The sequence below is a fragment of the Aphelocoma coerulescens genome, chromosome 1 (assembly GCF_041296385.1).
Source record: "Aphelocoma coerulescens isolate FSJ_1873_10779 chromosome 1, UR_Acoe_1.0, whole genome shotgun sequence".
Taxonomy (NCBI): Eukaryota; Metazoa; Chordata; class Aves; order Passeriformes; family Corvidae; genus Aphelocoma; species Aphelocoma coerulescens.
Window position 1 is genome coordinate 9,559,195 of NC_091013.1, and position 13,827 is coordinate 9,573,021.

Genomic DNA, 13,827 nt, shown 5'->3' on the forward strand with positions numbered 1-13,827 from the left:
AAGGAACTGATACATAGACCCTTGAGGCATTTACTCATTGTGGCAAAACTGATTAAGTACATTAGTTATGGGATTTTTATTCTGATGATAAATGAAGAAAAAGGATCACATTCAGCAGTGGCAACATGTGGCGTGCTGCATGTGGTTGCTGCAGCCACCCTGACCTCAGATGAAACAGTAGAACCCAATGTTTGGTGCTCAGGCACCAATGTCTAGCAACCCAGTCTGTTGTTAGGGTGAGAACCCATCATCCCCCAGTTTAGTGATTTGTGTATTTCAAGCTGATTGGTTAATGTTTTCGCCTCCCTGATTTATGCCTAAAATTATAAATGCTCATTTCCCTTAGTAACTATGTATTAGTTCTAGAAAGTTCTGTACTCCTCAGCATCCCACTGGTTACTTCCCTTGATCCCTCCTATGTGTTGTTCCCATTGGTTCCCTCAGCTTCAACCGCGCCTCCTTCCCTTTGTCCCATTGGCAGTAGCCCTTATCCCTGCCCTTCCCTCCCTCATTATAAAATCCCTGGCCCCTGAGTTATTTTTGGCTGTTTGTCCCTAGTCCCTTCGTGGTCATAAACTTTTGTGTGGCACCTACAGGAGGAGTCCCCTCTGTCCTTCCTTGCCTCTGTGTGTGTGTGCCTGACAACCAGACCAGGAGTAGCTCCCTTGGGTGAGGAGCTCACTCTCTGCCCCTCTTGTGTGGAAGCTGCTGGAACCAGAGGGTGCAGCCAGACCTCCGGGCTTCTTTTGTTTTCCTGGCTGCCGTGCCCTCAGCAACAGACTTCCCCAACTAGCATTAGTTGTGATTAGAAGCAATTCTCTTTTTTCTTTTGTGCTTTTATACTGATGACAGTTTGTATGCTTGTGCTTGCAGAGTTTGTTTACATTCTGTAATGAAGCTTGTTTAGAAGTCCCTATTCTCTTATTAATTTTAGGGAAATAATTTTATTTGGACTTTCTCAATCATAAAGATAAATAAATGAGCAATAGAGTCCTCACAGGTGTATTCCCTAAACACCTTTGCATCTTCATCATTTTCTTTTTCTTCCTTTGTGTTGATACAACAAGAATTCAGATGGTAAGTGGCCTACTTTTCAAATACTTGTTTTAAACCAAATACAGATACACATTACTGACACAAAATTGATTTTATTTTTTTTTTTCAGTGTGTTGAAGCAGCATTCAGTTTGATCATAAAATGGATTCTTTATCATTTTCTGTGCTGGTAATTTCTCTTGCATTATAAATAAAAAAATATATGTGTGTGTTGTTTCAGCACATCCTGCTTTCAAAGGGGCTCAGGGACTACAGAGTCTATATGGTGTAGAAAGCTGTTTGGTTTTTTTATACCAGGTGTAAATGGGTCTGCAGCCATTTTTCCTTAATTTAAATTATAGCGCAGGTGCCCTGTATCAGTAACAGTTCGTGTTTCATTCCTGTTCATGTTGAAAATGAACTTACTGTCTTGTCATTTAGTACAATCTAGAGTAGAATTCAGAGTTTGCCTCAAGATTTCCTTACAAATTAACGGGAATAAATGTGAAAGCAGAATGGAATAGTTGCACTTTTCCAGCAGTTTAACCTCCGGTAGTTATAAGGTGATTTTTTATTTAGTTCAGTTATAAAATATTTATGCAGAAATACTCACAGAGAAGCAACATTTTATTCAAAGAACGGCTGGCAGTGAGGGGTAAGTTGTGCATTAAAAATAAATTAGAACACAATACTCATTATACAAACACCAGCAAAAATAGGAATGCTAAGGACATAATTTTCTAAAAATGTACATCTGCAACAAGCTCCAGTGGTGCATATAGTCAGTGAAGCTTTCTTTTTTTTACAGCTGCTTATCTGTTATATGCCATTTCTTGCTGTAAGGGGAAACCACCTGCTAAATCATTCAAATAATCATCAAGGAATGCAGTTTTCTGTGTATTTTGTCTTTGTTTAGGTTTGTCTTTTTCTGTTAGAAGGTATCTCTTCTGCTGTGACTTTCACCACTACTATTTGCACACCTTATAGTGCTGTGAGGGGCTGCAGGCCAGGATCACAGCCTATTGTGCAGGCTGCCTTACCTACAAAAGGGCCTCTCCTGATTCAAAGGTGTAACCAAAAGCTCTGATCTTGGAAAAGCTTAAAGCCATGTAATGAGACCAGCCTGGTTAGTGGGAGGCAAGGAAATGTCTTTAATGGTTCAGGGTTTCCTGGGTAGGTGAACTATGCCAAAGGGAATAGGAGAGAGTAATAACAAGTGAAAAAATAAATACTAATCCAAGGCTTAATGACAGTCTGGCATCCTCAGAAACCCAGAAGCACCCAGCTGGAGATAGAGGATTTCCTTATGACAGTAGATACTTTGTTATGGCACATTTACTGAGAAGTGATCAGACTGAATATTGTACAGTCCTTTTTTTTTTTTTTTTTTTTTTTAAGTTTTAAACCACCCTTCCCCCTTAAATCAGCTCTGACTGCACAACCTTTTTCTAAAATCATTTGATGAGTAAAGGAAGCAAAATAGACACGTGTACAAAGAAGAAAAGAAACAAAAAGTAACAGAAGAGCAATTTCAGCTTGTAGTTCCCAAACATGGAAACCAGTTATCTGCATCCATCAGAAAAAAAACAGATATATCAGCTGAACAAAGCAGTGGGAGATATTTAACTTAGTACCAAAAATAGATGCAGGACAAGATTTTAGTATATCATGCTCAAAGCTACGTATCCTTGCATTGCACTTCTATAGGGGAGATTATCTGGAGATGTTTATAATTGATATAAATCTATATATTCTAAGTAATCATTAATCATTTTCTGTGTAGACTCAAGCAGATTGGACAAGGATTTCTTTACTTCCAAATGAGTGGCCCTTGTCTCACATTTATTATTAATTTTCATGTGTTAAAACCTTGCAGCAGGTGGATAGGAGAGAGATAGTTTTTGGGATTACTGCAGATGAGACTTAAGGGGACAGGCACTCTATGAGAGCAGTAACAGTATCAGTGGGAGGAGAGGTCTCAGTGCTTCTCCTTCCCAGGCTCTCAATGAAGTTGTTGTAGTCCAGTATTTTGCAGCTTTCCCCACCAGAGGAGTGTAATCCACTGGGTTCTGCCTGGTGATGACCTCTGCACCAAAGCACATTGTCTTTTACTTCTAAATTGCATGTACTGGGAGTTCTGTGTGACACATTCATAATTCCTATTTCTCTTATTTTCTTGGAGACTGTTCAGTCTACATTTTTTAGACACTATTGATTTTGTGTCATGGGATGTACTATATCAATTTGAGGAAAAACAAAGGAGACATTAAATAATCTTATTCTAATCTTGACAGACCTTATCTATTTGAAATTAAGTATAAAGTCATTTACCCTTTGTTGAGACTGAGTCAAGAGTTCTTTCTTTTGCAAAATGCAAAATATTTCAGGTATGGGACTTAGGTTATCCCTAGACTAATAATGATTTCTTTTTTTCATAGCTCTTATATTAAAATGTTCAGAATATTTTTTTTTCCAGTAAGCTTAATGCTTCAGGAGAATTGAAAACAGGCAATAGCCTGTCATCATCTGCATTATTGTTAAACTAATGGATATTTATTCACGAGGCAAACGGAGGAAAAGGTCACATGAATTGTCATTTCTGAATCTGTATTCTAATATAGTTACAGTACCTCTCATGAACTTCTCTGGGGAAAGTGAGCAATTTACTGTCTCATTCACTTTGGAAGGTATGGAGAATGGTTAAATTAGGTACTGGAAAAAGGTTTAGATGACCAGAGAGTTCTTTTGTTCATAATGGACAATCATAACTCATTCTGCTCAGCTTACTAATGTCTGGCTTACTGGAAATATTGGCATTTGGTCCTGTACAGAGTGCTTCTTACATGCATGTGCAGTTGACTTGTAGTTCTTGCCTGATCATCTTTTGAGTTCACATAAGATAATTACTCCCATTCGCCCAAGAAAATGGCTCCAAAAATACTTTTGTCAAATCTCTTCCCAGTCCCCTTCCTGTACTAATGCCAACCAAAAAGGATGAGGTACTGATAATATATAGGGAAGTGTTCTCTCATGGTGCTCTGGAGGGTCTGCTGCAGTAGGGAGAGTTAGAATTTTGTTAGTTGCTGACTGTTGTGGGTAACCCAGCTGAGACCACTCACTCGGTTGACAGGGTGTAGTGGTTTGGTCTAAAATACTCATTACTCATCAGCAGTTTGTGAGTGACTGGGCTGCTATGAAGACTAGTAGACCAGAAAAGTCCAAATTTAAGCAGTAGAACACTAAGGACCAGAAGTAAACCATGTTTAGATGAGCTTTGAAGGGGAAGGAGGGATTCATATGGAGGCCTCTAAAAACAGGACAAAACCAGCAGGCTGTAGACAGCTCTGCAATTGCCTGTATAAACCACCTACTCCAGCTTTGTTGAAATCTGTAATTACTGTTGGCTGCCTCAATGGAGTCCCTTGTGGGATGGCTCTTGAGCAGGTGCATCTCGAAGCATCCTTCAGACACCAAGGTGCCTGGCTTTGCCAGACCATGCATGCCATGTCTTACTGTGCAGACCTGGCATTAAAGATACACCACAGGCGTCTTGCAGTTCTGTTGGTGCCTGTGAGGACTAGATACCCTAGAGGGATGAGGGACAAGCCTCAGATTTCCAGGCTATTGAAAGAATGATTAAGAGAACTGGAGTAGTTAAAAGAATCAATGGTAATGTTAGGAAGTCATGAGGAAAAATTCTTGGTCAGTGAAAACCAGAGGTGAAGAGTGAAGGTCATGGTTTAGTGGTTAAGAGAGATGGTGATAGCTGGTTCTGTCTGGAACAATCAATGGCACCATAAATAGGTGAAGGGATCATTCACATTTGGCTGAACTTCACAGCTGAAAGTGATGGAAGTGACTGTAGCTACCAGAAGCAGTGAACTGGGTAGGAAGTGGCATTATCTGGTAGTCTTGGTTCTGAAAGCAACAGGCTGATTGTGTATCAACACAATTTATGAAAGTAAAATTGGTTGCATTGCAATTAATGTGTTCGTGTGGGTGACAAGTGGGTGTTGTAAGAGTTGAGGAATTCATTCACATTAGTGCACATTTCTTCTGTCACTTGTAGATTGATACTTCACCATCAAAGTGGAAACAAATTCAGCCTTCCAATTTTTTTTACTGTGTTTTCTCTTACACAACATCCAGAAGAATTACTGAATTCTCTGCTCTCACACTGCTTTGTGTTTAAAGTTACAGGCAGCAGAGGTAATCCATTTCCGTGCTCTTTTGCAAGGAACAATTCAAATTCTCAGTCTTTCTTTCTCTTGCTCACAGTCCAGCACAAGATCTATTTCCCATGAATTCTATCACTAAGAAACAAAAGTGATAGATTTTGGCTAGTACTTATCATTTGTGCAGCAGCATACATCCCAAAAGCACTCACAAACAGCATGGAGGCAGCACTTTTTATGTGTCTGAGAAAACAAAATCACATTTTAGATAGCAGCATCTCTGTCTCTCCCCTGTAAAAAGTGTGGAGAATATTGACTCAGCATGAGGCCTTAAGGCTGGAGAGGAAGCTCTGCTGATTTCCCTGATGATGCCAGTCTAATGCAAAGGTCTGACAACCTGATCTGAGATTTGAAAGCAGTATAGGCACAGAGAGAGGCAGCATTTTGCTTGGTTAACTGATTAGATGTGCATTTATGATATCACATAGCCTGCTAACTTCAGGAGGCCAATACTGGTGCCTTGGCTTCAGGTCAGCAGAGGGGAGTGAAGGGGAGTCTCTTCTTTTGACAATACAGTGATTGATGGCCAGTGAAATTCGTGGCAGGAGCCTCACTGAAGAGAGGCAACTCTACTGGCACTTCAATTAGCTGTGTTTATAATTGATGACATGGCTGGAAATCACTGTGATTCATGACCAATAATATTCATGAAAAGAGTGACTCATTTCAGGGAAAAAGACCAGGAACTGCTTTAAATTGCACATGACTGTGATTAATGGCTTGGGAAGATACACGGTGAGTAGGTGCCTGATACTAGTGGTGTTTTGAGAAATCTGTTCAAGGCACTTTCAAAGGAACAGGAAAAAGAGGAGGGAATAGCTGTGTGAGCACCCTTGCTTGTCAAATACCTCCCACAGACTCTAAACAGACCAATAAAATCTGTACAGGTAGTTCAAAATTGCAGCCATGAGTTTTGATTGGCCAAAATTTTGTTACATCGACTCTCCAACCTTTTGTCTGCTCTGGGTACATCTGGTATTTTGTTGCATATACAAGTTTTCCTTTGTGTTCAAAAAATCCCAGACAAAAAATTGAGAGGAAGGAGGAAAGAAAGAATGGGTGATAAGAAGGTGGCAGAAAGCATAGGATAAAAAATAGCTCTGAGTGTCTACATCTTATTCCCTAGGAGAACTGGAAAAAGGATCTCCAGCTAAGTGGATGGGGTGGAAACCAGCACTGTGCAGTGCTGAGCAGGGCAAGGTCAGGGCTTCAGCAAAGCTCTGCCCAAGCAAAGAGCTACAGTCCACAGTTAGAAAACAGATCTGAAAGATCTGGGATGGATTTATTTGGAAAATGGGAAAATTCTCATAAGAATGATAACAACAGAGATGAGAGCACTGTTTAATCAACCCAAGAATCTGTGGACTCCTTCCAATCCTATTCAAAGGATATAATAATTTTCATTTAGTTCTTACCATTTAACTAAAAATCCTTTTGCTCCTCCTTCTTTGTCATGTCCTCATATCACAACTTTAATCTAGTGAGTAAACCCATCTAATGAAGATTTCTCTTCAGTAACAAATACTAATATGCAACTTTTCATCTCTTCATCCTCACAACAATCCTGTTTATGAAGTGTTTCACATGATAAGTTTCAGCTTTTCTGCCAATATTCTTAAACTGGAACATCTTGTTTATTAAAATATTCTGCTGGATAGAAATACACACCTAGCTGATAATATCTGTTATCAGCAGGTAGTATCCAGGAGCCTAGGTCATGGACTAAAACTTTATTAGGCTCTGTGTTGTCAAGACAATGAGGAAAGAAAAGTCTCTTAAAACACTGAAAAGTAGGATATTTGAACGGGGAGTTCAAGTGAGGCTATAGTGATGCTTAATTGCTGTTGCTGTTCAGAGAAAGATATACTTTTAAAAGTTATATTTAATGCAAAGCTACTGTCCTACATTCTTGTCTTCTTTTTCATTAAAGATAGAGAAAGTACTTCTGTGGTTGCAAAACCTGTTCCCTCTCAGGAGCTGTGCTTTCCTTTGTAGAACCAGCTTTAAAAATGTACCCTGCATGTCCTACTAAGAGATGTCTTTTGGAGATCTCCGTGTGCTTAGCAAGATCACACATTGAAACTGAAGCTGTGAGTATGGATCTAGTTGAATCTGTAGTCTGAAGCCTATTCTTATTTAAAAGCGATTTTTATTCCCCTGGTTTTTAACATGAATAGTGCCAATAAATCATTTGATGCAATTTTCTTTTCAAGAGATATTCCTCTTAAGAGCCCAGGCTGACTCCTAATTCCAGTAGGCTTCTGAGGAGCCAGTTATGCTTTACATAGAGCTGCTGAGCTGTGAACCAGTTCTGCTGATGATGGAGGTGTTGGGAGAAGAGATGATTAGAAAGAAATGAGAGAATCACCCTCACAAAATGCCAGTGGCTTTAATGAGTTGAAGATGCTCCACCTATTAAACTCAAGAATTTTCCATCTTATCTTAAGATATCTTATCTTAAGAGAGACTGAGGCTGTTGTATGTTATTTTCCATGAATAACATTTCATTTGTTCTCTGGTGCCATCTTCCTCTCCTGTCTGAACAGTAATCTAGTAGACAGAAAGACAGTTGCATTAGAAATAGCATTGTGTACACAGATGCCATTTAAGGTATATCTAACAAGTATTTTGTAGCAGATACAAATTTTCTTTACTTATGTTTTAGGCTGGGCAGTGAAAACTCTGTTCTAAACCATGTATTGTGGCACTGTATTTAAATTAGTAAGCCTATAAAGAGCATGGGGTTTTTTTGTAATCATATCCTCCATCTCATATTTATACTTTTTTCTTTCTGAAGTTAAACCTCTGGTACTGAAATGGAGTCTTTGGAAATAGTCTCCGCTGATATTTCTGAAGGCATGTGTATGTTGGAAATTTTGTGAGAGTATCTGCTCTTCTGAGTTTTCAGAGAGGCAAGAAAAATTTTTCCTGCAGCTGAGTCAAAATTCTAGGTCTTGTTTGATGAGGAGTTAAGACAAACACAAATGCTGTTTGTCAAATTCAGGATGATTTTCCTCATGGCAAACACTAAATGCCCTAGTGTGGTGACCTTAATTACTGGCAGTATCATCAAAAGACGGATTTCAAAAAGAAAAAGAGTTTGAAGAATCCTGCAGTCCTGGCTCCTGTGCCTGCCAGCAAAGCTAATCACTCTTCCCTCCAACCCTCTCCACTCTGTGTTTGCAATCGGTAGCCCTGCCTTCTCATCTCACCACTGCTTTGACTTCCCTCCTTCACCCAGTTGTTACTCACTTTCCAAAATTAAAGACCCCTGTAGTCATGAATTGATGTTGAAATGGTTGTTCCTTTCCCATGACTCATGGTTATTCGGTCACTACTTTTTTAATCCCCTCCTTTTTTCCCTCTCTCAGTCACTGTCAAATTCACACCGTCCCCAAAGTCTGATTAGTCCCCTCCTTCTCTAGCTCATTGTGAGAGCCATAAAACCGAAGCCATGTTTATCTGATGTTTATCAGATGTGGTTTTATTTCAACAGATCTTCTGATTAGAGAAAAATTTCTTTGCATATGTCAAACAAGGCTTAGAACATTTGGTTTTATTGGCCCTCTTGTGCCCAGCAAACCTAAGTGTATCTCAGATGATGAGTTAATAAGGTATGTTACTGTGGAGATGAAAACAAATGTTACCTGAGAAAATTCCCATGCATGCAGTAGATAATTTCTTTCAGTTTCTCTAAATTCTGATACCTACTTAATTTAGTTGAATTAAGCATTTGGTTGTGTATGCAGTTTTTTTAGTGCGAGCCAGCAATCTTCTGCACCATAGACATTCATGTGACTGGAATCTGCTAAAAGTTTTGCATTATCTCTCATTAGTACAAAAATACTGGTAGACCTCTAAGGCTCAGAGACTGGCATTTTTACTTCTTTCTTCATACTCTGTTAGAGACAGATTTGTTTGCTTCCAAAAGATTTTTCTACATGATAACAGGAGACAGGCAAACTGTTTTGGACCAACTCAGAATCTGCGTGAAACAAAAGATGAACCTCTACACTTAGTGTGAGTTTTTAATAATTTATGTATAACAGTTACACATCATATGCTTCTTCAAGGTAGTAGCTTGATAGTTGTTAAAACCAGCTCTTTTGTTTGTCTCCAATTATAAGTATAGCACAGTAAATTGTTCCAAGTCTGTGACAGACACAACACTCACCAGGATGATGGTGCAGAATTTTTCAAGCACAGTAATAAACAGTGTCTCCCCTAAAGCGCTTGCAATCAAAATAAAAGATTATGTGCTAAAGATTATCAAGACTGGCAAGCTGGGTGTCCAATTAAATTGATTGTTTCTCATCTTGTGAAAAGAATCTGGGCTAAAACCACATACTTGGAATATATATGCACTGTTAATTGGATGTCAACATTTTTCTGTCGTGTTTTTGACCAGATCAAGTTAATGATGACCTAGTGGTAAAAAGTTCCTTGTACTATTATCCAGTGCTTCATTTGCTAAGCTTGAAAAAGAACACTTTTGCTGTTATCAATGCAATAGCTTTAAAAAATTGTAGCATTACTTCAAATATCTCTGATAATTACACAAGAATGGCAATCATAGGCCAGAGAGAAAAGAGAGGTAACTTTAAGGTCAGTGTAGTCGTCTCTAGCAAGTCTGCAAATTCCTGTTGTGCAAGTCATTTATTTTCCCTCAGAAATTTCCTTTTGCTGGGAACAAGAGTTCTCTGCTTCTATGTATTCTGATTCCTGTGGTCATTTTTAGTTACAAGAAAAGGTACCTATTATAGGGTCTGCAAAGAGAACTTAGACTCTGTGGAAACAATTTAATAAAATGGGCCTCCATGACACGTTGCTTTTCTTAGAGGTAATGTCTTCATGTTAACTTTTTACTTTCCTTTTCATTCTGTCCAGGGCCATGAATATTTATGAGATGCTATTCAGTTCAACCTGAAATTTCAACTACTGGACTATTTTCAAATTTCAAACTTAACAGCAGTTTGCTCCAATTTTCCCAGCTCTGAGTATTCAACTACAAGGTTTCATTGTCTTTCTTCTTTTCATGAATGCAAGGATAGGCCTCTCACATGAAGAGGAAAGGCAAACTACAGCATGTGTGCCTCAAACTGGAAAGCAGCAATGAAGCTTAGTAATTTGTGATTCTCTGAGTGGAGCTTAAGCAAGCTGAGAGGGAAGAATACCACACAGTACTGGTGAGAAGAAAAAATGACATTTTTTTCCCTACTTAAGAGTTCAGACAAGATCAGAACTGCCCTTTGGCCATACAGTTGACTGTGAAATATCAGTAAAAAAAAAAAAAATCACTGTTTAAACTGCATGTCATGGAGCACAGCTTTTCTGCAAGAGACATGGAGCAGATGCATTATGACATGTTTGAAAACTTTGCGAAGCCTTGGAGAGTTGAAATCTTAACAGTGAGGAATAAAGCATTGTCTCTTTCTATATAAACTAAATGCTATGGACAGTTTCAGAAAACTGGTGATGTTTGCATTGTCTTCCACAAATACTCTTTTAAATAACCTGTGTGTTGTTACTACATGTTCATTCATTCAGTTTCATTCCATTTCTGTGATCTCATCTATTTCATGGGGGGTTTAATCATCCTACAGCAGAGAGACTGACTGGGTTTTTTCTCACCTACCTTAACCTTTTTTTTGAACATGCTGGCAATGATGGTGATTGAATAAGTATCATCAACATAACCTTAGAAGGTCTGTGGAAATTTCAGATCAAATTTTTCTCTTTTTACAGTTCCCTCTAAAGAAGAAAATATACCAGAAATAAAAAAAGAAAAGAAAAAAAAGGAATACATTAAAAATGTACTTTCTAACAGGGACTTTTGCTTTCAAAACCAGAGGGGCAGAAGGAGGCATGGTTGTAAACAATAGGTTGGGAAGGCTTAGTGAAAATAACATGCAGTGTTGTTTATTATCATCAAAAAACGGAAGGGCAGTTATCCTTCAGCTGGATTGAAATCACTCTAAAGAAAGCTGCTATCAGAGAATTGATTAATCCTATCCCTCTAAGTAGTGCTTCATGAAAATGAGGATGGGAAAATAGGAAAAATCTTTCACTGTTTCTGTTTTAGGTATTAAAAGATATAATTCAAGATAAACAAATGGAGACTTTGTTTAATGAAATTGATAAAAGCAGACAGAAGGGAATTTAGTAGATGGTTTAGTGAGCTGCACCATTTATTCCAGTGTGATTTGTAATTATTCAATTAGATGCCTTCATTATCCCAACAGAAATGGGCTGGGCTCCTTAAGAAAGAATTCGTCTGTTAGCAGTTTGTGGATATATATGGAAGATGTTGAAGATACAATGTATTTGGAGCCAGCTAAAAGAGCAAATATAAAGAATATATTTTGTGCTGTGCAGACTATCAATTAATTTTAGAAATAAAGTGCTAAACATTTAAAAAGAAAGCAGTGGAAAAACTCCTCCATTTTCGCTTATTCTTCACAGTCTGCTAAGCTAAAAGAATGCATAAACCTAATTAATGTAAATAGAAAAGCTCAAATAATACCATTCAGAAAGAAATTGTTGTGCTGGCTCACAGCAGATTGATATCAATTTCTCCTGATATAAGGAGTGAGTGGAGAAAGCTAGAAGTTGGAAACACCATATAAAAATCTCAGTGAAATACTTCTGAACATTGTGCTAAAGGGAACATTGTTATAATTATTCTCACAGGTACTAGGATACCATAGCAATGAGAACAGAATTGCAGTAAAATGGGAAAAAGGGTCTCTAGAAAGTGCAGTGGCAATGCAATTCAATCAACTATTTCTAAGGCTATGTACTTTTGTATTGAACCAACATAAACACTGAAAAATATTCCATAAGCCCGTGGTGTGTCCAGCACATTTGTGCTACTTGAGTGAATTGGTTGTCTGTAGGCACTGTTTCAGACAGAGTAAATTTTAGGGCTGAGAAAATATTTTGGAAATGCAATTTATTTAGTAGATCAGATTTATTTTACTCTTTGTGAATTTCTTGCAAAACCATGCATCACCTCACAAATTCCTGATTATGCTGCTGCTCTGACCTCCAGCATGGGGCTGTCCTGGCTTTTGGTGCATATTTCACTTGTTGGTACTCAGGCTGACAGCTGTCTTTCAAAGCAGTGGCAGAAGAGGATAGATTTGGCCCTGGTCTCAGTTGAAAATATTTTTCTTTCAATCAAATGCCAATGCAGATCAGCCTTCAGATAGATTGGCCTGTAATTGCCTTTAGAAAACAGTCCTGACAAAATGTGCTATTAAACAAGGGCATTCACTGCCACTTTTCTGTCCTTCCTGGACTGAGCTGTCACTGAAGCATTTCTGCAGCAGACCAGCCTGGCCAGCCCTCACCACTGCAGGGACCCATTGCTCTCTCCTAGTCTGTTCTCCCTTTCTATCATTTAAAAGAAGTATTGAACCTCTCTTAGAGAGGCAAAATCATTCTGAACTCAATCCCCTTGCCATGAATTCCCATGTGTCCTTCAGTTCTTCTCCATTCATGTCTCAGTAATACATACTTTTGGAGAATGAAAACTGGGAAAATGTGTGAGTTGTAAGCTTGGCCACGGAAGGTTATGGGGATGTTTGTCTGTACATGGAGAGACTTCTGTGAGGAGTTTTTTCTGTCCCTCCAGTGCAGCCCTCAGCACGGGAGCTGGCCTGACACATCCAGACAGTGAGAAAGAGAAGTTGGCATAGAGAAGTAGCAGCTGTCACTAAGGGCACTTGGTCAGTGAGGAGATCATAACTAATACTGGGAGTATTTTGTTTCTGGATAGTTTCATTAAGGTTGGTTTAGGTACTTTATTTTTTTAAGTTGCCAAACCAAATCATTTTGTGGGACTTTGATTTGTTTAGAGCCAAGTGTATTGCTCTGAATATGCTGTTAATTTGGAGGACTTCTCTTCAAGTCTCCAGCTGAAAAACACCTCGGATGTTGCCTGGCTTGCAAAAGCTTTTATACCAGGGCCTGGCCAGCCAAGGCCTGGTGCTTTCTAAGCTGGTCTCAGAAAACTTTAAAAATGACCTTCATTTGGGTGGCTTGGGTGGCTGAAGCATCAGTGCAAAGCCCTGAGGTGCTGGGGAAGGTTTGCTTTAAAAAAGGACAACAAAGATCACAGAATCATAGAATGTTTTGGGTTGGAAGGAACTTTCAAAGGTCATCTAATCCAACCCCACTGCAATGAGCAGGGACATCTTCAACCACCCTTATTGCAAAAAACTCTTTCCTTATATCTAGTCTAAACCTACCCTCTTTTAGTTGCAACACTAACCCTATTGCAACAGGCACTGCTAAATAGTTTGTCTCTATTTTTCTTAGGACCAGGCAACAGGCTTTTCTAGCCCCCCTTTTAGTACTGCAAGAGTGCTATAAGGTCTCCCTGGAATCTTCTCCAGTCTGAAGATGTTTAATACTGGACCAAAATAAAGGTTTCTGACATCTGATGGGCATGAAATACATGGAAATTTTTATGTTTTCAATCCCCTGACTTGGTGTTTGGGGAATGACTTTTCCCCATAACCACAATGATCTGAAAGTTTTGTTCAATTTGCTTC

The 13,827-nt window shown here is 38.8% G+C and overlaps 1 long non-coding RNA gene across 2 annotated transcripts; it reads left to right on the forward strand.

The window, feature by feature from the left end:
• Nucleotides 1-539: 539 nt before the first annotated feature.
• LOC138117849 (uncharacterized) lies at nt 540-13,506 on the forward strand. 2 transcript variants are annotated; one of them, XR_011154889.1, is made up of 5 exons: nt 540-669; nt 935-1,077; nt 1,166-1,224; nt 7,265-7,359; nt 10,157-13,506. It is a non-coding gene; the product is annotated as an uncharacterized lncRNA (long non-coding RNA). The 2 variants fall into 2 exon arrangements; XR_011154890.1 differs by lacking the exon at nt 1,166-1,224.
• The last annotated feature ends 321 nt before the right edge of the window (nt 13,507-13,827 follow it).